The sequence below is a fragment of the Trichomycterus rosablanca genome, chromosome 10 (assembly GCF_030014385.1).
Source record: "Trichomycterus rosablanca isolate fTriRos1 chromosome 10, fTriRos1.hap1, whole genome shotgun sequence".
In the NCBI taxonomy this organism is placed as follows: domain Eukaryota; kingdom Metazoa; phylum Chordata; class Actinopteri; order Siluriformes; family Trichomycteridae; genus Trichomycterus; species Trichomycterus rosablanca.
The window spans coordinates 33,804,232-33,828,906 of NC_085997.1; positions in this window are offsets into that span (position 1 = coordinate 33,804,232).

The following is a 24,675-nucleotide window of genomic DNA, read 5'->3' on the forward strand; positions in this document are numbered from 1 at the left end:
CTTGCTAGAACTGCCTGACCTGACCATGTTGGCAGTTGTTTTAAATGTTCTCCACATTATTTTCCGGACAGTGGAATGGCTGATTTCTAATTGTTTTGAGATCTTTTTAAATCCCCTCCCAGACTCATATGCATCTACAACCTTCTTTCTGTAGGCCTCAGAGAGCTCTTTAGATCTCACCATGGTGATAACACTTACTTCAACAATCAAGAGCAAACCAAACTAATGTCTGAGGTTTAAATAAAACTCCAATGTCCTCTAACGATGGTCTAATTATTGCAGCTGATGTGGTGCACCTGATTCTAATTTTAGACATTTTAAATAGTAATAAATGTGGGGGTGTCCTAACTTTTTCCTCACAATAAATTTTATTACATTTTACAACTTGTGTTCAAAAGTAATTTTTATTAGTTATATAATTACTTATATTTTTATAAGTAAATTAGTTATATAAGCTCCATCTCTCAGTACTGTTCAAATGAAGCTCATATGTTTAAATATGTTCAAAAAGACACAGGTTTTCATGGGGTGTCCTAACTTTTTCACATGACTGTATGTTAATACACACATATACACCTAGATGTTTCTTCATCACAATATCAGCACAGTTGACACCAATAGGTCAGAAATATGATAAACATACTTGTTGATGAGGCAGCATCCTATGATGTTAAGAGTCGTTCTTAGGTACGACCACTCTACTCCATCGATCTCTTTGGAGTGAGAGTCCTTGGCGTCTGTTAGCACCTGTTCCACAGATCTCCAAAAGGTTTGAACCAGATCAAGATGTTTTTCAGAAAAAGGATCTATTTACACCCCGAGTAAATTTCCCCGGGTAGCTGTAGATGGATCATTTGGACCTTTTATCTCCAGCGTATCTGCTGGCATTATCATCAAGTGATGTTCCTGCACGGCGTTAATGGTCTCGGATTGATTCCAGCTTTGTTGTGTTTGTTTGTGCAGCACTTCATCAAAGCACAAATGAGGAAGCATTTAGGGTCCTTCCCTAATTCCCTGGCTCTACAGATGTTACGGTGCACTGTTTGGCCATAAACCATCCACTTCACCTCTGTAGGAGTTCCACTCTCCCTCTCTGCTGGAACGGTATTAATAAACCTGCCTATCTGTCTCATTAGATCAGCATTACACCCCCCGGGTTAGCGATGGCGGGAGGGGGGCGCTTCGGTATGCATCTACCTCTTTATCACGTCCGATTGCTGCCACGGATGAAGAATTCCCTGGACCAGGGGTAGCAGGTTTGTCCGGCCCTCCGGGCACTAATTGAAGTAGGAGGTAGATTTGAAACGGTGCCGGGTGCCGCTGTTGAGGGACTCCGGGCTTGAAAAATAGATGAGATGCAGGAGCGCTGTCTGAGACCACCGGCATGAGACGACCAATGATGGGAGAAGTTACCAGATCACATCTACTAATATCAAACTGTCCTGATCTAACACATGCTTCTGGAATTAAGGAACAGGAATGCAGGGGTTCACCCAAATAAGGCATTACTGAAGCTGAACACTGATTTTGGAACATGGTCTGCAATTGTCAGTTCAGTTCATCTCAAAACTGTTTGATGAGGTTCAGGTCGGGGCTCTGTGTAAGCCAGTCAAACCATTAAAACCCTTATCATGAGTCCTCCTTATGCATTCAGGCAGGTAGTGTTTTGTGGTATCTGATAAACCCACCAGAGTCCAGTGGTGGTGTGCTTAACACCAATTGCAATTGTACTTGGTGATCTTAGGCCTGTCTGTGTGCATTTGTTTGTTACCCACCATCTCTCTCACTCACTCTCTCTCTCTCTCTCTCTCTCTCTCTCTCTCTCTCTCTCTCTCTCTCATATATATATATATATATATCAGAGGTATTTAAGAATTTAGACATGCCTTTTTCTCAGGAGCATAGGATGTTTGTTTGTTAGGATTTTAACGTCATGTTTTACACTTTTGGTTACATTCATGACAGAAACGGTAGTTACTCATTACACAAGATTCATCAGTTCACAAGGTTATATCAAACACAGTCATGGACAATTTAGCATCTCCAGTTCACCTCACTTGCACATCTTTGGACTGTGGGGGGAAACCGGAGCACCCGGAGGAAACCCACGCAGACATGGGGAGAACATGCAAACTCCACACAGAAAGGACCCAGACCTCCTCACCTGGGGATCGAACCCAGGACCTTCTTGCTGTGAGGCGACAGTGCTACCCACTTAGCCACCATGCCGGCCGAGCATAGGATGATGTAAAATACGGCTGTGTAGAGAGATCATGAGGTTTTCAGACAGACCCACAGAATACCATAGCAAACAAATCATGTCAAGTCAAATGTATTGGTATAGTGATTTTTAGCAACTATTCAGCAACTTTACAGAATCCTGGACTGACAGACCAAAACCCCCTGTTGAGCAAGTCAAGGGCAACAGTGGCAATGAAAAACTCCCCTAAAATTACAAGAAGAAACCTTGAGAGAAACCATACAAATCAACAACCCTTAATGTTTTAACCACCGTCCACATATTTATGTTCTATTCAATTATTATTCCTTAGTTCAGTCTAAACTGGCAAAATAATTTAAGACATTCTGTCAATCAAGTGGCGATACCAATCAGCTGCAGAGAATTCAACATTCAAAAGGTGGAGAAACGTAAACAAACAAGCTGCTCCGAATGCAAATCAGATCTTTAGACTGCAGCCACATTTTGAACGTTTTTGTAATTTGGGAAGTTCTCTCAAACCTTTGTTTCCGCTGTCTGATTTTTTCTCAGCATTTTCTGCTGTTTTGTGTAAAATATATTTATTCTCAGCAAGAAAATAATAATAATAATGATAATAATAAGAAGCAGAATGTGACGTGAGTGTGAATGTTTTTGTTTGTGTCCATCACAGGCTGCACATAATCCTCCGCTCTCTCCTCATCACATGAATATTTAAAAGCAGCGCAGGCGGCGGATCCTCGCGGGAAAAATCCTGTCTGTATTAACACCGGTGCAGGAAAGAGGAGCGTTCTGTTCCTCCGGCTTCCAAACCCGCCTGTTTAGTCATGCACCAATCACCTAATACACATCACTCACTGTAAACTCCAGGGACCGAGATCAAACCCAGCCTGCTGCAGCTGCACTCACAGCGCAACACTGCGGTGAACCTCCGACCCTCATCACATGCTTCAAGATACAACCTTTGCAACCATTCATTCATTCATTCATAGATTTATTTATTTATTAATTAATTCATGCATTTACTCATTCATTCATTCACTCACCTACTCACATGCTTACTCATTCAATTATTTATTCATTTACTCATTCACTCACTCACTCACTCACCCACTCATTCATTCATTTATTCATTTATTAATTAATTCATTGACTCATTCATTTATTCACTCATTCATTCACTCATTCATCACATTTACTCACTTACCCATTCATTTACCCACTCACTTACTCATTCATTCATTCAGTCATGCATTTATTTATTCATTCATTGACTCATTCATTTATTCACTCATTCATTCATTCATAGATTTATTTACCTATCAATTAATTTACTCATTCATTCATTTACTCACCTACTCACACGCTCACTCATTCAATTATTTATTCATTTACTTATTAATTAATTAATTAATTAATTTACTCATTCATTCATTCACTCCCTCACTCACTCGTTTATTCATTCATTCACTCATTTATTTATTCATTAATTCATTCACTTTTTTATTCAAATAATGATTCACATATTAATTTATTTATTCATTTTTTCAGTTTCATTCATTCACTTATTCATTCATTCACTGTTTATTCATTCATTTACTCATTCATTTACTTATTCACATATTCATTCATTCATTCATTCATTTATTCACACATTTATTTATTCACCATTATTTTTTTATTAATTAATTAATTCATGTATTCATGTATTAATTCACATACTCATTTATTCATTCATTCACACACTTATTTATTAATTCACCATTTAGTCCCCCACTCACTCATTCATCCATTCAATAATTGAATTATTTACTTATTTGTCCAGTCATTTATTCACTCATTCACTTATTCTTCCATCCATTCATTCATATATTCATTCATTCATATATCCATTCATTCATAACTGTTTGTTCTGTGAGGGGTGCAGAGGATTGTAGATGGGGTGCCTGTTTATAGCCCAGTGTCACAGACTCACTTATTTATTAATTTAGGGACAATTTAAAACAACCAGTCCATATACCATAAAAAATGTACTGGTATGCTTTTAAAGGTCTGTGAAAACCAAATTTCCAAGAGAAAAACATGTGGACACAGTGAGAGCCTCTCGAGTCCATACTGACCGTTAGTGTGAGATGAGGATCAGTCGCAAGGGCTTGGGTTTCTGTTTCCAGGGTATAAATATGAGGTGACATTAAGGACAAACACTTTTACTTATTTATAACCAAGAGGAAGATTCCAGCGTCTCAGACTCTGTTAGATGTGCTAATAAAGATGCTTTACAGAAAACAATGCATGTGGTTTTGCCTTCATGTACAGCGAGATGGACGGTTAGAGAGGCAAAAATTATTATCAGTTATTATAATTATTATTATTAAGATCACGACTGATGATCGTGACCGAGTCTCCAGATCATAATGCCAACAAACCACTGACAACATGCCAGATAAAAGCACAAACCGTAGCCTCACAGCAAGAAGGTCCTGGGTTCGATCCCCAGGTGGGGTGGTCTGGGTCCTTTCTGTGTGGAGTTTGCATGTTCTCCCCGTGTCTGCATGGGTTTCCTCCAGGCGCTCCGGTTTCCTCCCACAGTCCAAAGACATGCAAGTGAGGTGAATTGAAGACACTAAATTGTCCATGACTGTGTTTGATATAAACTTGTGAACTGATGAACCTTGTGTAATGAATAACTACTGTTCCTGTCATGAATGTAACCAAAGTGTAAAACATGACGTTAAAATCCTAATAAATAAACAAACAAACAACTAATGTTTGGCGTGTCATTCCTCAGAAAGTCTTGGAAATTTTTATGATATGTGACACCATGGACTTTATCAAGTAACAGGAAGCTTCAGTTAAAAATGTAAATCGATTTATTGGTGATGTGGCATTTTGAGGTCCAGAAAAGTTACCCACCAAGTGCCCGACTCTCTCTGTGCGTGAACATTCAGACACAACGGCCAATTCATTCTCAGAAGCGTAATGAATTAAAGTGAGGAATTGTGTTTTCTATTTTCAATTAGCTTCAGCGGCACTGAAAACCCATTACGTGAGATGATTGACGATAACGAAGACGTTACCTTTAAACGCATCCGTCAAGTGCACGGACCTGGATCGGGTCCGTAGGCGTCATCCTCCGTTTGCGGCTCCCGTTTCTCGCTTTGACGACTTATATTGTTTCTGAGCAGCGCGGCGTCATCGTAACATCCATCACGTTCAGTAACGCCGAGATCAAAGAATGGGGGCAATAAACTCTGCTGCATTTGCATTCTAATTAAAGCCACGGTAAACTCAACTCCAGATTCCACTCCCAAGCGCATCGCTCGTGACAGATAGCAGGTAGAGAAATGCTCTGATGTTTCTCACCCAAATAAACTTTTGTTTTTACAGCTAGAGACTACAAGTCTTTCAGACTGATGTGTTGGCATCACGCCTGTCTTGCCCTCAATGCACTGGATACCAGATCTCCGACCTATTGAGCTTTTTATTTACCACTAGAACATTACAGGCCACTCTTCCACCCATGGGTCCAAATATTTTATTTATAGCAGTATATCAGGGTGGCACAGTGGTGAAGCAAGAAGGGCCTGGGTTCCATTCCCTAGACATGCAGCCAGGGTCCTTTTTGTGTGGAGTTTGCATGTTCTCCCTGTGTCTGAAAGGGTTTCCTCTGAGTGCTCCGGTTTCCTCCCACAGGTCCAACTAGAGCTACTAGAAAATATTAAGTGTGTGTGTGTGTGTGTTTGCTTTGTGATGGACTGACTACCTGTCTGGGTTGTTTCCCGCCTTTTGTCCAATGAATCAGACCCACTGCAACCCTGACCAGGATAAAGTGATGGTAAAACAGACAATGAATGAATGAACAGTGTATGAGCATTTAGACCCCTGAGCAATGCTAGCTAGACTATTATTTTTTTAGGGACGTATCTGCCTGTTTCAGCAAGACAATGCAAAGCCACCTTCTGCACATGTTAAACCAGCATGACCTTAGTTCACTCAGCCCTCATATTAAACCCTGAGCGAAAGTAACTGTTTTTATTATTTTTATGAATTTATTTACTCACTCACTCACTTTCTTAACCACTTATCCAATCAGCGTCGCAGGGGGGTGCTGGAACCTATCCCAGCTTTGCAATGGGCGCAAGGCACACAGTAACACCCTGGACGGGGCGCCAGTCCATCACAGGGCAGACACACATACACAGACACACACTCACACGCACATACACCCACCCGTTCACCTATAGGGCAATTCAGTGACTCCAATTAACCTGACTGCATGTTTTTGGACTGTGGGAGGAAACCGACACAGACACGGGGAGAACATGCAAACTCTGCACAGAAAGGAACCGGACCGCCCCACCTGGGGAACAAACCCAGGACCTTCTTGCTGTACGGCGACAGTGCTACCCACCGAGCCACCGTGCCACCCTGAATTTATTTATTTATTTTCCTTTCCTTTTTCCTCTCAATCTATTGGTATCCAGTTCCACAGTTTGATACCACTTTCCTCTGCTGCTGCAGACCCCTAACATGACCGAGGACATCCACATGTACAGTCGCTGACCTTTTCTTTTCCTCTACCAGACGCAGGGTTTCACAGAGAGAAATATTGCAAACGGAAAGTCTGCTACTGCTATTCAAGAATCAATCATCTCTCATGCAGGTACCTTCAACCAGCTGCAGCAGTGATGAGGAGACCCTTCCACGTCCCACCCAACAGACACGGTTGATCGTGTCCGATCAGGCTGAGCAGAGCAGAGCCGAGCCGAGATTCAAACTCAGATCTCAGCGGCGGTGGTTTTTAAAAGCGCTATAAACAAATAAATCAATACAAATGATTTTGAATTATGAGGTGCCCAATTTTGTGTGAAAAGACCCTCAGAGGAACCAAATTGGAAGAAATGCTTGGTGAGATGTTGGTGGCATCCAAATGATGAAAGTGCCCCAATCAGTCTGCCAGATAAAAGTAAAATCAATTTGCTAAAACCTTCGTCAACAACATGAAAGAATAAAAACAAATCTGTACAAAAACAAAGTGATGTGAGCATCAGTCAGACCTGATTTAAATTCCTCCGTGTGTTTAATCTGATAGAGCCGAACTCATCTGAGCAAGAAATGAACTTCAGATCCAAACCCATTAGGAATAAAGATGTGATAAACAGCAGGTGAAGAACCAGCCGGATTTTCTCAACCAGAAATGGTTCTGTTTCCTCAGCCTGAGAGGAGACCATTAGAAGGACTGGGTTGGAACTACTGAAAACCAGCCTGTCAGATTCAGATCAAAGAAAGTCTGATGAGACTTTTATTAAAAACATAAAAGAGAAAAAAACGTCTATAAAGATGAAAGTAGTAGTCGGCTTTGTGTTTTTTTTTTACCATTGTTATGCCACACGTATGTGTGTTCATGGGCAATTTAAGCTTTTTAAGCTTTTTTTTTTACAACCCCAAATCGGAAAGTATGAAAATGCAAATAATAAAAAACACAGAGTTTCTTACATTTACTTTGACTTTTATTTATTTGCAGACAGGACAAACCTGAGATATTTCATGTTTTATCCGCTCAACTTCATTTCATTTATTAATAAACATCCATTCCTGCTTTTCAGGTCTGCAACACATTCAAAAAAAGTTGGGACAGTAAAGCATTTACCACTTTGTAATGTTGCCGTTCCTTTTCACCACACTTAAAAGACGTTTTGGCACCGAGGAGACCAAGTGATTTAGTGTTTCAGCTTTTATTTTGTCCCTGCTAATTTACTGCAAACACGTCTTAAGATGTGCAACAGTACGGGGTCGTTGTTGTCTCATTTTTCCTTTCAAAATTCTCTACTGGGGACAGGTCAGGACTGCAGGCAGGCCAGTCCAGTACCCGTACACTCTTTTTCCACAGCCACGCCTTTGTAATGTGTGCAGCATGTGGTTTTGCATCGTCTTGTTGAAAAATGCTGGACGTCCCTGGAAAAGACGACATCTTGAAGGCAGCACATGTTGCTCTAAGATCTCAATGTACTTTTCTGCATTAATGCTGCCATCACAGAAGTGTAAATGACCTTTGCCAGGGGCACTGACACGACCCCATACCATGACAGACCTGGCTTTTGGACTTGTTCCTGATAACAGTCTGGATGGTTCTTTTCGTCTTTGCATTGTCATTTTTTTTTGTCCAAAAAAGACCTGGAATACTGATTCATTTGACCACAATACAAGTTCCCACTGTGTGGTGGTCCATCCTAGATGCCTCTGAGACCAGAGAAGTCAAAGCCGCTTCTGGACATGGTTCACATAAGGCTTCTTTTTTGCACAGTAAAGTTTTAAGTATTATTTGTGCATGTAACTCTGTATTGTAGTGCTTGATAAAGGTTTGCCAAAGTAATCCCTCACCCATGTGGTTATATCAGCTATTGTTGAGAGGCGGTTCTTGATGCAGTGCCGTCTGAGGGATGGAAGATCACGGGCGTTCAGCTTAAGTTTGCGCCCTTGGCCTTTACTCACTGATTCCTCTCGATTTCTTGAATGGTTTAATGATATTATGCACTGTAGAGGGAGAATTATGCAAATCCCTTCCAGTCTTTTTTTGAGGTTCATTGTTTTTAAACATTTCAATCATTTTCTCACGCATTTGTGGACAAACTGGAGATCCTCTGATCATCTTTGCTCATCACAGACTCAGCCTTTCCTGGATGCTGCTTTTGTACCAAACCATGATTACAATCACCTGTTGACATCACCTGTTTGGATTCACATCATTATTTAGTTTTTTTTACTTCATTACTAGCCCTAAATTGCCCCTGTCCCAACTTTTCTTGGACTGTGTTGCAGGCCTGAAATGCAGGAATAAAGGTTTATTAATAAATTAAATTAAGTAGACCAGACAAAACATTAAATATCTCAGGTTCGTCCTGTCTGCAATCAAATAAAAGTCAAAGTAAATGTAAGAAACTCTGTGTTTTTATTTTATTTGTATTTCCCATACTGTCCCAACGTTTTCTGATTTGGAGTTGTATATTTTACAACATTTCTGGACTAGTGAGACAAAAATGCACTGTACAGCAACACTAAGAACTCACCCTTATTAGCTGTAAAGTGTGGTGGAGGTTGTCTGAAAGACTGCTTGCCTGCTGGACGACATGCAATGAATTAAATGCTGTGTAAGACTTTCAGATGGGAATGCTGGTTAAAGTGTGGCTTTGAACTAAGAGAGTGCAGGTGCTAGACTGACTGTGTATAATAACACCCAAGTTCCAGTGGGTACTTATTAACAGCAGGTCTGTTTTCTGATTGTACTTGGTCTATATCTGACCTTCAGAAGAAGTAGACACCTACCTATGTAGACACCTGACCAAGAGCTTGTTGGGTTGGGTCTATTAGGTTGTAGCCCAGGGTGTAGGGTGTCTGTGGGAATTTGTGCCCAGTCAGTCAAAAGAGCATTTGAGGAGGCACTGGGGCAGTATTTTTTAAAAACATTTACGGCATTTAGCAGACGCTTTTATCCAAAGCAATTTACAGTACCGTGACAGTATACATTGTCTAAGCAATTGAGGGTTAAGGGCCTTGCTTAAGGGCCCAACAGTGGCAACCTTAACCACTAAGCTACAACTGCCCTATAGGTGTCCTATCAATATGTGCTGATAAAACACCTGAACGTAATGATGAAGTATGAGGGGTGTCCACATACTTTTGGCACAAACAGCGTATATTAATGCATGTGTGCAGCCTGCTGGGATGGATTTTGACCAGATCTTTTGTATCCGAGTTGATATAAAAGGTTAAGAATCAGTGCTTATGGTTCACTGTATGACTGAAAGTATATGGACACCTGAGCATAAGCTTGGCCAGATATACAGTATCTCTAAGCATAAAGAGAGATGTGTTTCCTGATCTTGACAGGAAGCCTACTGTTCCATGTCAGTTTAACAGGTGCGATGAAACAAGTCATATTTATTTCGACACCAGCTAAATTCAAGTAAATAGTAGGTTATGTCACAAGGTTAAATTACATTAATTGCAAATCGCATTTAATTAATTTAAATGCTGTGTAAGAATTTGAGAGGAAAATGCTGGTTAAGGTGTGGCTTTAAACTTAAAGAGTGCAGGTGCTAGACTAACATAAGACCCTGGACGGTTGTGTTCTAAACAAAACTAAACTAAACTTTCACATTAACAACCACTGGCATCCCTAGTTGTCAAATCATTACTGAATGATTGAACTTGTAGTCAGGGTACTGGACCAGTAAGCAGAAGGTTGCTGGTTCAAACCCCACCACTGCCAAGTTGCCACTGTTGGCCCTTAATCTCAATTGCTTACTGTATACTGTAAGTCACTTTGGATAAAAGCATCTGCTTAATGCCGTAAATGTAAAATGTAGACATGCCCCTTTCCCAACTTTTTTGGAACATATGTATACACAGATCAGGCATAACATTATGACCACTTTCTTTGGTCCCCCTTCTGCTGCCAAAACAGTCCTGCAACTGTGATGCACTGTGTATTCCGACACCTTTCTATCAGAACCAGCATTAACTTCTTCAGCAGTTTGAGCTACAGTAGCTCGTCTGTTGGATCGGACCACACGGGCCAGCCTTCTCTCCCCATGTGCATCGATGAGCCTTGGCCGTCCATGACCCTGTCGCCGATTTACCACTGTTCCTTCCTTGGACCACTTTTGATAGATACTGACCCAAGGACGGATTAAGGATAGTCTGGGCCCCTGGGCAAAGAGTTGCCCAGGGCCCCCCCCTGCGCCCCCCCCCCCCCCTCCAAAAACATAAATAAATTAATACATTAAACAACCTGTCAATAACTAACCCTAACACAAGAATCTATTTTATATAAGTTTCTTTCTACTCTTCTTTCTTGCAAAGTCATCCACTAATTCATCAAAATTAAGCTGTCTGACCAAATCTGATTCAATGGCCAGAAGTGACAGTGAGTTCAGGCGGTTTTGGCGCATCCTAATCCTGAGTTCATTCTTAATACGAGCCAGTTTGGAGAATGAACGCTCCCCTTCACAATTTGTGATAGGCACAGTCAAAAAAAGTCTAAGTGCTATGTAGACATTTGGAAAGGTTGACTGTAAATTCAAATTTATCATGGTTTTGAGCATTTTACTAGGACATTTTTCTTTTTCTGTTATGAATGATTTGTATTGTATCAATTCATCTGCCAGGCTCATGTTCAGATCTGAAGGATATGCTGCAGCGAGTGAGTTAGCCTTTAAAGTGAGCTCACTGTTGGACATATTGTCAGGCATGAAAAGAACATCAAATAGCTCAGTTAAGTGTGTGTATGCATTCAAACTGCTTGAAATTGCTTGTCTTAAATTTAAATAATTGCAAAATTGCTAAATTAATTTGTGTCTCTGCGCTTAAGAGAAATTGAACATAATAATTTGAAACAATACAAATTTAGAAACATTAAGTAAGGGCCTGAATCGCATAACGTCTGTTATGAAATATGGTAGCTTGCCTGGCAATTTGTAGGTCCCTAGAGAGTCAAGGAGCCATGGTAAACGACTTCTATGGAAGTCAAGGGCCCCATAGCAGGGGCCCTCGTGATCAAGGGCCCTCTAATGGTATGCCCTGCTCTTCTCTAGGGCCCCCTGGTAGGGGCTCTCATAACCAGGGCCCTCTAAAAATATGCCCCCCTCTTTCCTAGGACCCCTAATAGCCAGAAGTCGAAGTCAGAGCAGTGCCACAACGCCTCATCCATTTTCATAAGGGGCCCAAAAGCATGGCTAGGGCCCAAAAGCATGGCTAGGGCCCCCAAAAGCATGGCTAGGGGGCCCAAAAGCATGGCTAGGGCCCAAAAGCATGGCTAGGGCCCCCAAAAGCATGGCTAGGGCCCAAAAGCATGGCTAGGGGGCCCAAAAGCATGGCTAGGGCCCCCAAGAGGCCCTGGGGTCAAAGTCCCTAATAGTCAGAGGATCCTTAAAATGGAGGGCCCTCGGAAATAAAAATATATTGTATCATAAATGTTGATAGGCATCGCAAAATGTTTTGGGCCAGGGCCCCCTCGGGGCCCCCTGACCTCAAGGGCCCCTGGGCGCTGGCCCCACTGGCCCGGTCAGTAATCCAGCCATGTACTGACCACTGCAGACCGGGACACACCCCATAAGAGTTGCAGTTTTGGAGATGCTCTGACCCAGTCATCTACCCATCACAATTTGGCCCTTGTCAAACTCACTGAAATCCTCACGCTCGCCCATTTTCCTGCTTCTAACATCAACTTTGAAGATAAAATGTTCACTTGCTGCCTAATATATCCCCCCACTAACAGGTGCCGTGATGAAGAGATAATCAGTGTTATTCACTTCACCTGTCAGTGGTTATAATGTTATGTCTGGTCGGTGTACCTGCTCATTTTAAATTTAATGGCATACAACATTCCAAAAAACCTGGGACAGGGGCATGTCTACCACCGTACATGCTGTACTGTATATTTAGCATGTTTCCCATTGCTGTTTATAATTTTCCTTTTGGACCTGCTGGTTTTATAACCGCATCTTTATCACTGAGCCTCTGAGAGAATGAGAGCACAAACTAGAGCCATTAATGGAAGCTTGAGGAAAGCGGAGGTACAGGGCATCGATCTGGATGTTCCCGAATCCTCTCCACAGTGGGAGAGAACCTGCCTCGTCACGCTCCGAAAAGCAGGACCATTTGTTCTCATAATAACCCTGCAGGCCGTGAGGTGGGGGGGTCAATAAGTATGATGCATCTATCCTGCCCCGTGTGCTCATGCTCTAGCTTTATATAGCACTAGAAAGAACAATATTTATTTATGTTTGTATTAATATTTAATAATATACTAACATCAAAACCACAGGCTTGCATTGCTTTATGATGCTCGTATAAATGCGGTGCTTTGGTATAGCTGGTTTAATAAAACATGCAGTTCTATAATGCAATTTAACCCTGTGACATAACCTCCTACTGACTTGCTATTAACATTGACTTCAGCTTGTGACCTTATAAATATGACTAGTTTAACTGCACCTGTAAAAATGACATGGAACAGTGGTCTCTCTGTCAAGATCAAGGACAAAACACAGTCACTTTATTGTCTAGAAGGTCAAATATAGGCCAAGAACAATCAGAAAACAGACCTGCTATTAATAAGTACCTGCTGGAACATGGGTGTTATCGTCCACTGTCACTTTTTAGTAAGAGTTTAGGGAAGGTCCCATCCGGTTTCAGCAGGATTCTTCACCCTGTGCAAAGGCAAGGTCTATAAGTTAATGGTTTGTTGGCTTTGGTGTGAAAAAACTGCCCACAAAGAGCCCTGACCTCAACCATACTGAATATTTTTTGGATGAATTAGAACGTCTTGTCCAACATCTCATATGTTCTCCACTCTTCAAAATCTTGTGGAAAGCCTTCTTTACAAGACTGAAGGGCTGACAAAGCTATGAATGCTGGGAAAATCCATATAAATTACCTTGTCAGGTGTCCACAAACTTGTCCATGTGTATTTTGAAAGGAGAAAAGGTGAGGCATTTAAAGCCAACATTACTGTACCTACTGTAAAGCATGGTGGTGGTAGCATCAAGCTAAAAAGTGCATGAAGCAATTGGCCCTGTGACATAACCTCCTACTGACTTGCTATTACCATTGACTTCAGCTTGTGACCTTATAAATATGACTGGTTTAACTGCATCTGTTAAAATAACATGGAACAGTGGTCTCTCTGTCAGGATCAGGGACAAAACACAGTCACTTTATTACCTAGAAGGTCAAATATTGCCCAAGAGCAGTCAGAAAACAGACCTGCTATTAATAAGTAGCTGCTGGAACATGGGTGTTATTGCCCACTGTCAGTTTTTAGTAATAGTTTAGGGAAGGTCCGATCCGGTTTCAGCAGGATTCTTCACCCTGTGCAAAGGCAAGGTCTATAAAAACGTGGTTTGTTGGCATTGGTGTGGAGAAACTGCCCACAAGGAGCCTTGACCTCAACCCTACTGAATATCTTTGGGATGAATTAGAACGTCTTGTCCAACATCTTAGATGTTCTCCACTCTTCAAAATCCATATTAATGACCATGGTCAGGTGTCCACAAACCTTTGGCTGTGTGTATTTTTGGACGAGAAAAGGTGAGGCATTAAAACTCAACATTACTGTACCTACTGTAAAGCATGGTGGTGGTAGCATCAAGCTAAAATGTACATGAAGCAATTGACCCAGTGATATAACCTCCTACTGGCTTGCTATTACCATTAACTTTAACTTGTGACCTTATAAATATAACAAGTTAAATTGCATCTATTAAAATGACATGGAACAGTGGTCTCTCTGTCAAGGTCAGGGACAAAACACAGTCACTTTATTGCCTAGAAGTTCAATTATAGCCCAAGAACAATCAGAAAACAGACCTGCTATTAATAAGTACCTGCTGGAACATGGGTGTTATTGTCTAATTTCAAGTATGGTGTAAAGTATGGTGATGGTAGCATGAAGCTCTGGAGCTTTTTTGCTGCCAGTAAAAAAGTGGATAAAGTAATTGAGATCAGAGAGCAGGGCGGGGCATCATGGTGCAGTGACAAGGTTTCACAGACAGTAAAAATGTGGTGGTGGTTTAAACCTTGATCATGTGTATGAAACGTATTTGCATGGGTTGGCTCTCTTGCCCGTCCAGTCCACCGAGGGCACCTTTCCATCTGAGTGCAGAAGAGAACGAGAGCTGCCCTGCAGTGACAAGGTTGGGTGGTATATGGGCACAGTCCGCCAGCAATAAAAAAGCAATATCTTTGTCCGTGACTGAATTACATACAGTACACTTCTTTATCTCAGAACCCCTGGGCACCAGCAGGATGGCACGATAGCATGGTGGCATGACAACCCACAGCCTGCCATCGACATTATTGGAGGGCAGCCAGAATTTATGATTTTTTAATAACCCGTGATGAATTCCGCCTCGTCTGCAGTGATTTAAGTGTGGTTTTCTTTGTGCCCTTCCCTTGGGTCATATTTTCAGCTCTAGGTGGAACCCGTGAAGATGCGTCTCCTCTAGATGACTGGAAATAATACGATCTCACTTTATGAGGAACAGAAGGGACAATAAGATGAAGAACGTGGCATCAGATCTTCTGATGATAAAAATAAAACAGATTAAATTAAAGCTAATTAGCAGATCAGTAGAGCTATTAAAAAACTAAATGATGTGAACTTTTTTTTCTAGTGTTTTACAATTAATACAACAATTAATAACAAACTTTAATGGAGTAAAGAACATTTATAACAACAGAATACACACGTAATTACTCCAACAAGTGTGTCGAGCCTCAGCAGTGGTGGCAGTAGTAGTAGTAATGGTGGTGGTTGTAGTAGTGGTAATAGTGGTACTGGTGGTACTGCTGGAGAGTGGTGGTGGTGGTTCTAGTGGGTGGTTGTAGTGGGTGGTGGTAGTGAGTTGTAAGTGCAGTGATTCTTTTTGTACACGTTCATGTGGCTGTAATGTGAACGTCCTGGTGGAGCTGAAGGACACAGAGAAGCTTCTGTAGAAGAACATCTCCCGTATGGAAACATTTCACTTTATTACAGTGGAACAGAATCACTGAGCTGCTTCATCACTCCAGTTCAGTATTAAATATTTATACTGAGCTCATTACCAAAAAAAGATGGGACATTTTGTAAAATGCAATAAAAAGAGGAATCTGTCATTTGTAAATTCTCCTGAATTTTTATCTATTTACCTGATAAAAGTACAAAGAAACGATTAATATACTACCATTAGTAATAAACAAATAATGATAATAATGATAATGATAATAATAATAATAATAATAATAATAATATTAATAACAATAATTGTAATAATAATAATAATAACAATAACAAATAATAATAACATGATTAATAATAATAATAATAATAATAATAATAACAATAATAATAATAATAATAACAATAATAATATTAATAACAATAAATATAATAATAAATATAATAATAATAATAATAATAAACAAAAAATCATTGTTATTATTTTTCAATTACTATGTTATAATCTATCTTGTGCATGTTCTGAAAAATGGAAGAAAGAAAGAACAGAAATCTAAACCAAAAGGAGAACATGCTAAACTTCAGACAAACTGACAGACTAATTCTGGAGCTGTGCAGCACCAACACGACCTGCTACTTTTACTACAACATGTTAAGTTTTTATGTTAGTCTGAGTACCAAAAGAATCAGTCCAATTAAAAATCGATTTAATTTTAACTATAAAGCTACTTGTTTAAGTGCCTAGAGCACCAGTTCAAGTAGGAAATTATCCAGTACCAGTTCCAAATATTCCAGTACTGGTACCAAAAGTTATAGTTCCAGTAAATAAGTGTTTCAGTAGAAAAGTTTAGGGTATTAGAGGTTTTATTTTCAGCTGTTTTTGAATGTGGCCAGTATATCCAGTATGTCCTAGAAGATCAGACTAATAGCCTAATAGGGGACAGTGGTAGCATAATAGGGGACAATGGTAGCCTAATTGGAGACAGTGGTAGCCTAATAGGGGACAATGGTAGCCTAATAAGAGAAAGTGGTAGCTTAATAGTGGGCAGTGGTAGCTTAATAGGGGACAGTGGTAGCTTAATAGGGGAATGTGGTAGCCTAATATGGGACAGTGGTAGCTTAATAGGGGACAATGGTAGCCTAATAGGGGACAGTGGTAGCCTAATAGGGGACAGTGGTAGCCTAATAGGGGACAGTGGTAGCCTAATAGGGGACAATGGTAGCCTAATAAGAGAAAGTGGTAGCTTAATAGTGGGCAGTGGTAGCTTAATAGGGGACAGTGGTAGCTTAATAGGGGAATGTGGTAGCCTAATATGGGACAGTGGTAGCTTAATAGGGGACAGTGGTAGCTTAATAGGGGACAGTGGTAGCTTAATAGGGAACAGTGGTAGACCAATAGGGGACAATGGTAGCTTAATAGGGGACAATGGTAGCTTAATGGGGGACAGTGGTAGCTTAATAGGGGACAATGGTAGCTTAATAGGGGACAATGGTAGCTTAATAGGGAACAGTGGTAGCCTAATAGGGGACAATGGTAGCTTAATAGGGGACAATGGTAGCTTAATGGGGGACAGTGGTAGCTTATTAGCGGACAATGGTAGCTTAATGGGGGACAGTAGTAGCTTAATAGGGGACAATGGTAGCTTAATAGGGGACAGTGGTAGCTTAATAGGGGGCAGTGGTAGCTTAATAAGGGACAATGGTAGCTTAATGGGGAACAGTGGTAGTCTAATAGGGGACAATGGTAGCCTAACAGGGGACAGTGGTAGCCTAACAGGGGACAGTGGTAGCCTAATAGGGGACAGTGGTAGCTTAATAGGGGGCAGTGGTAGCTTAATAAGGGACAGTGGTAGCCTAATAGGGGACAGTGGTAGCCTAAAAGGGGACAGTGGTAGCCTAATAGGGGACAGTGGTAGCCTAGTGGGTAGAGCTTTGGGCTATCAATTGAAAGGTTGACAGTTCGAATCCCAACTCTGCCATGCTGCCACTGTTGGGCCCTTGAGCAAGGCCCTTAACCCTCTCAGCTCCAGTGGCGCCGTACAATGACTGACCCTGCGCTCTGACCCCAGCTTCCAAACAAGCTGGGATATACAGAACAAGAATTGTGTTGTACTGTACATCTGTATATGTATACATGACCAATAAAGGCGTCCTGTCCTAATATCTGAACACAATCGTGATGAGGCATTTCAGGCGACCGTTTCTCAGCGTGATGGCATCACACCAGCTTTGTTACAAATTGAGAACATCGCAGCTATTTATCCAGCACATGGTCACCGCAGTCTGCATAATGAGCATCTTTTGGGCGTGGGGAGTGAATAAGTGCAGAGAAAAAGAAGGAGGATAAAGTGGGATGTTGATGAGCTCGCTGGGATCCAAACACAAATATAATAATTTAAAATGAAAGCTGATAATCATCATCATTTAAATAAATAAATAAACAAATAAAAACACCACCCATTAAAATGAGTAGATGAGTCATTTGTTTTGAACACAATTCTTTATAGCAGAGGGAGGGTTTCAATCCTTTTATACCTTCGTCCCACTCTGTTTGCCCACAGAGATACTTTTACTCTCTGAAAAATACTATAGAGATACAAGAAAACAAGTAAACAAGCTCTTCTTTAAACATCCACTTCAGCAAACATCTCCAGCATCCCTGTCAGTTCAACCTGTTCCATCATTCACAAGTGGAAAGTTCTTGGAAAGACAAACCGTCCCCGCACATGAGCAGCACACAAGATCCCACAACCGGCTCTCTGACCAACGATAAGAAAGCTAAAAGAGAAACCATCAAATACTGGAAAAGAATTGCAGGATGACCTGCAAGCAGCAGGAACAACAGTTACACAGAGAACAGTAAGCAATGAACTGCAGCGTCGGCAATCATCTCCATTCATACAGCCCACCAAAAAAGGTGTCCAGCTTAAGAACACACACACACACACACACACACACACACACACACACACACACATCGTTTTCCCAATTTTTCTCCCAATCTAGTCGTATCCAGTTACCCGATTGACTGACACACGCCCCCTCCAACACGTGTGCAGTACCCGACTGCATCTTTTCACCTGCATGAGGCGCGTCCATATGCAGGTCAGCTTTGCTGGAGTTTTCAAATACTGTGTCCACTGACTGTCCACTCTATTAGACACTCCTACCTAGTTGATCCACCTTGTAGATCCACCTTGTAAATCAGAGATGATCGCTCATCTATTGCTGCTGTTTGAGTTGGTCATCTTCTAGACCTTCATCAGTGGTCACAGGACGCTGCCCACAGGGCGCTGTTGGCTGGATATATTTGGTTGGTGGACTATTGTCAGTCCAGCAGTGACAGTGAGGTGTTTAAAAACTCCAGCAGCGCTGCTGTGTCTGATCCACTCATACCAGCACAACACACACCACCACCATGTCAGTGTCACTGCAGTGCCCCACCACCTACATTGGGGTCAAAAAGTATTTAGTCAGCCACTGATTGTGCAGGTTCTCCTACTTAGAAAGATGAGAGAGGTCTGTAATTTTCATCATAGGTACACTTCAACTATGAGAGACAAAATGAGAAAAAAAAAATCCAGGAAATCACATTGTAGGATTTTTAAAGAATTTATTTGTAAATTATGGTGGAAAATAAGTATTTAGTCACCCACAAACAAGTAAGATTTCTGGCTCTCACAGACCTGTAACTTCTTCTTTAAGAAGCACTTCTGTCCTCCACTCGTTACCTGTATTAATGGCACCTGTTTGACCTCGTTATCTGTATAAAAGACACCTGTCCACAGCCTCAAACAGTCAGACTCCAAACTCAACCATGGCCAAGACCAAAGAGCTGTCGAAGGACACCAGGAAGAAAATTGTAGACCTGCACCAGGCTGGGAAGAGTGAATCTACAATAGGCAAGCAGGTTGGTGTGAATAAATCAACTGTGGGAACAATTGTAAGAAAATGGAAGACATACAAGACCATTGATAATCTCCCTTGGGGTCAAGATCTCATCCCGTGGGGTCAAAATGATCATGAGAACGGTGAGCAAAAATCCCAGAACTACACGGAGGGACCTGATGAATGACCTGCAGAGAGCTGGGACCAAAGTAAAAAGGCTACCATCAGTAACACACTACGCCGAGAGGGACTCAAATCCTGCAGTGCCAGGCGTGTCCCCCTGCTTAAGCCAGTACATGTCCAGGCCAGTCTGAAGTTTGCCAGAGAGCATATGGATGATCCAGAAGAGGACTGGGAGAATATCAAGTGGTCAGATGAAACCAAAATGGAACTTTTTGGTAAAAACTCAACTCGTCGTGTTTGGAGGAAGAAGAAAAACCCAAGAACACCATACCTACTGTGAAGCATGGGGGTGGAAACATCATGCTTTGGGGCTGTTTTTCTGCAAAGGGGACAGGACGACTGATCCGTGTTAAGGGAAGAATGAACGGGGCCATGTATCGTGAGATTTTAAGCCAAAACCTCCTTCCATCAGTGAGAGCATTGAAGATGGAACGTGGCTGGGTCTTCCAGCATGACAATGATCCCAAACACACCGCTCGGCCAACGAAGGAGTGGCTCCGTAAAAAGCATTTCAAGGTCCTGGAATGGCCTAGCCAGTCTCCAGACCTCAACCCCATAGAAAATTTGTGGAGTCCGTGTTGCCCAGCAACAGCCCCAAAACATCACTGCTCTAGAGGAGATCTGCATGGAGGAATGGGCCAAAATAGCAGCTACAGTGTGTGCAAACCTGGTGAAGACTTACAGGAAACGTTTGGCCTCTGTCATTGCCAACAAAGGTTATGTTACAAAGTATTGAGTTGAACTTTTGTTATTGACCAAATACTTATTTTCCACCATAATTTACAAATAAATTCTTTAAAAATCCTACAATGTGATTTCCTGGATTTTTTTTTCTCATTTTGTCTCTCATAGTTGAAGTGTACCTATGATGAAAATTACAGACCTCTCTCATCTTTCTAAGTAGGAGAACCTGCACAATCAGTGGCTGACTAAATACTTTTTGGCCCCACTGTAAATAAAACCTACTCTGTAGTGGTTCTGGGAGAGTCCTGACCATTGAAGAACAGGGTGAAAGGGGGCTAACAAAGCATGCAGAGAAACAGATTGACTACAGTCAGTAATTGTAGAACTACAAAGTGCTTCTATATGGTAAGTGGAGCTGATAGAATGGAAAGTGAGTGTAGAAACAAGGAGGTGGTTTTAATGTTATTGTTGATCAGTGTATCTACATGTTTTAAGGATCAATAATCCCGTGGAGGACCCGTGGATTTAAACCGCAGCATCCATGAACCATGATGAACCATGAAGGAAAAAGTATAACCAAAGATGCTCCTGGATTTTCATCATGGACCTCAAACATCTCTAGAAGAACAGAAAACCATGAGCCTGGATCTGAGGTCAGACTGGAACGCTGACTGCTCAACGTTGAAAGACTATAGAGGTACGCAAATGGTTTCATTGTTTATGTAGCAATGTCAGTTTTATGTACTCTACCCTCTGATAGATTCATCATCGAGATCTCCCATCAGCACCTGCAAGAACATTGTTTTCCTGAATGAACAAATTTCACAACCCCTCAGATCGCTGCTCCCATTCAGCACTGCTGGGGGGGAACCTTCCCCTCTGCACCCGAACAGTTTAGTACCGTTTAGAGACCGAGTGTCATCAAGGGTAATCAAGACATCCTGCCAAACGCCACGAGGCATGAATTAAACATGAGAAGATTAAATATTCATACCGTTCTGTTCTCTGTGGAATCATCGGAAACGCCGCACTATGTGGAGTATATACGCACTAGCGTGGACATGACCTGGTGAGATCATATATCTTCTTTTATTAATACTATAAGCCTGTTTTGAAAATACTTGCTGTTTTTACACCTCTATAAAAGCTTCATTCCTTCTCCTAATGGTCTCATGCAGGTCCTTAATGGTCTCGTGTAAGTCGTACCAGTTCTTTGTGGAATGAAGGAAGTAAAGAACCTTTTATTATTTTATATCCAGTCATTGAGGAGAACAGAGTAGAAGCTCAACTTCAGACCCCATTTAAATAATTCATTCCTAGTTCACACAACACAATTCTTGTTCTGATTTTCGCTCGCCTACGGCTCGAGACTGTTTAGCGACTCGATCCGAACTATTTGCTGATTGTTTGCAGACTCAAAAAAATCTAGCATGCTAAATATTTGGACATGCTTTCAGCATGACCTCCTAAGTCTTTATGTCAATATACACCGATCAGCCATAACATTAAAACCACCTTCTTGTTTCTACACTCACTGTCCATTTTATCAGCTCAACTTATAGAAGACCATATAGAAGCACTTTGTAGCTCTACAATTACTGACTGTAGTCCATCTGTTTCTCTACATGCTTTTTAACCTGCTTTCACCCTGTTTTTCAATGGTCAGGACCCCCACAGAACCACCACAGAGCAGGTATTATTTAGGTGGTGGATCATTCTCAGCACTGCGATGACACTGACATGGTGTGTGTGTGGATGCTGCTTTTGTACCAAACCATGATTACAATCAACTGTTCACATCACCTGTTTGGAATCACATCATTATTTAGTTTTTTCACCTCATTACCAGCCCTAAATTGCCCCTGTCCCAACTTTTCTTGGAATATGTTGCAGGCCTGAAATGCAGGTACTGTATATTAACAAATGAAATGAAGTTGATCAGACAAAACATGAAATATCTTAGGTTCATCCTGTTTGTAATTAAATAAAAGTCAAAGTAAATGTAAGGAACACTGTGTTTTTATTTTATTTGTATTTTCCATACTGTCCCAACTTTTTCTGATTTGGGGTTGTAGATGTCGGACCAAGAACTGTCACTGTCCATAATTAAGCAAGGTTCATTTCACCATGGTTTTGGAAAAGAAGCTTTGTTCAGGCTCAGCAACCTACGAGGACATGATGATGTAAAGCTTGGTCGACTGTGGACAGTGTAACCTATATTCGAGGAGCTTCTAATTCCAAGCAAACCTGATTTTTACTGGTTCTTGGATTACATCTGACCATCCAGACTAATTTTCTTTCTTTGTATGCTGAGAGAAGCTGACAGGAACTGATCTGGTCTTCTCTGAGAGAACATTTAATTCATCTCTCTCATCATATTTCAATATTCTGAGAGAAACTGAAAGGTCTGAAAGGATCTCAATAAAGCTGTAAAGTCAACTTGCTTTACCAAGCAGCAGTTAGGTCGTCAAAACCACGCTAATTAAACTCCAGAGCCAATTAGGAAATGAGCTGGCGGGGACCCAGACAAAAATTACATGCTGCAGGAATGATGGAAGTGGCACGTTAATGTGAGGCTGAATGAGGAATTTCGGGAACGTTTCCTGCCCATTGGTCCCTCCGCGGTTGCTGTATAATTAAAAAATGGGGCACAAACCTGGCATTGATCCATGCCTGGTATTATTAAGATGTGGAGGGGAGGGTGGAGCGAAGAACATAATCAGCCCTCTCATGGTTTGAAAGATGGAGCAGCTGATCACAATTATGCAAACGTTCAAGGAAATTAGTAAAATTTCCCCCTAGAGCTGGAAAACAACAGAGAGGGAAGGTGGCGTTCCTCAGCGCTGGTGTGTGCGGGGCGAGAATCAGCCGAAGAGCTCTCTGCAAAGGAGACGAAAAGTAAAAAGGAAATGAAACGGGAGCGAGTGGAATTGAGGCTAAACTCAGAATGATTGAGTATATTTAGCAAGAGATACGGTGATGCTACCAGGAAGATAAATTTTATTGCCACAGGCTGAGGGAAGCCGGGGCGAAGCAGGAGGGGGATGAGGACGAGGAAATAAAACGATGGCCCGAGGCTGGAGGAAAGCATGATTCAGGCCCAGCGACGGATGGTCTGATGAACACGATTACGCCGCTGTGCCACCCACGGCGAGGACACGCGTCCCATTGATCAGCTGCTAGCGCCATCCATCTGCACCCACTTCACAGTGAAATTCACACTAGAAATACGGACGGAGATTCAGACGTTTCGCCTCCAAGTAGACAAAACTATAAATCAGTGACTGATTTACACCTCACAGCAAGAAGGTCCAGGGTTCAATCCCCAGGTGGGGTGGTCCAGGTCCTTTCTGTGTGGAGTTTGCATGTTCTCCCTGTGTCTGCGTGGGTTTGCTCCGAGTGCTCCGGTTTCCTCCCACAGTCCAAAGACGGGCAAGTGAGGTGAACTGGAGACACTGAATTATCCAAGACTGTGTCCAGAACCTTGTATAATAAGTAACTACCATTTCTGTCATGAATGTAACCAAAGTGTGTAAAACATGACGTTAAAATTCTAAATTCTAACAAACAAACTCACTAGCCCAAACACGACGCCTAAATCCAAAATCTATGCAATATAACAGAATACCAAATTCTAGGTAAACTTTGCTGCTTAATTTTATTCTAAAACTGATCAAATGTTCTGAAAGTGTTTTCTTTTTCTTTTTTTTATCTAAATCTAGTCGTATCCAATTACCCGATTGCATTACGCTTCCTCTCTACCAATGCTGATCTCCACTCCTGATTGAGGAGAGCAAGACTGACACACGGTTTCAAGTATTATTCTGGCAAATTATTCCAGCGAGTTCATATGTGGATCAGCTTTGTGCACGGAGAGCCACACCCTGATCAACATATTATTCCTCGACTCTGTGCAGACACCATCAGTCAGCCAGCAGAGTTCGTAATTGCATCAGTTTTGAGGTCCCGTCCAGCTCCCTCCCTGTATGAACAACAGCCAATCGTCGATTATGTAGGCGCCCAGCCCAGCTGGATGGCAGAGCTGAGTTTCAAACCATCGAGTTAGAAATGTCAGCTCTGGTCTGCTGGCATGTTTTACCGCTGTGCCATCTGAGCAGCCAATAGTTTGTTTTCTTTAATAACAAATGAACTACATGGCCAAAAGTATGTGTACACCGGACAATGAGTTTCCAGGACATGTCTT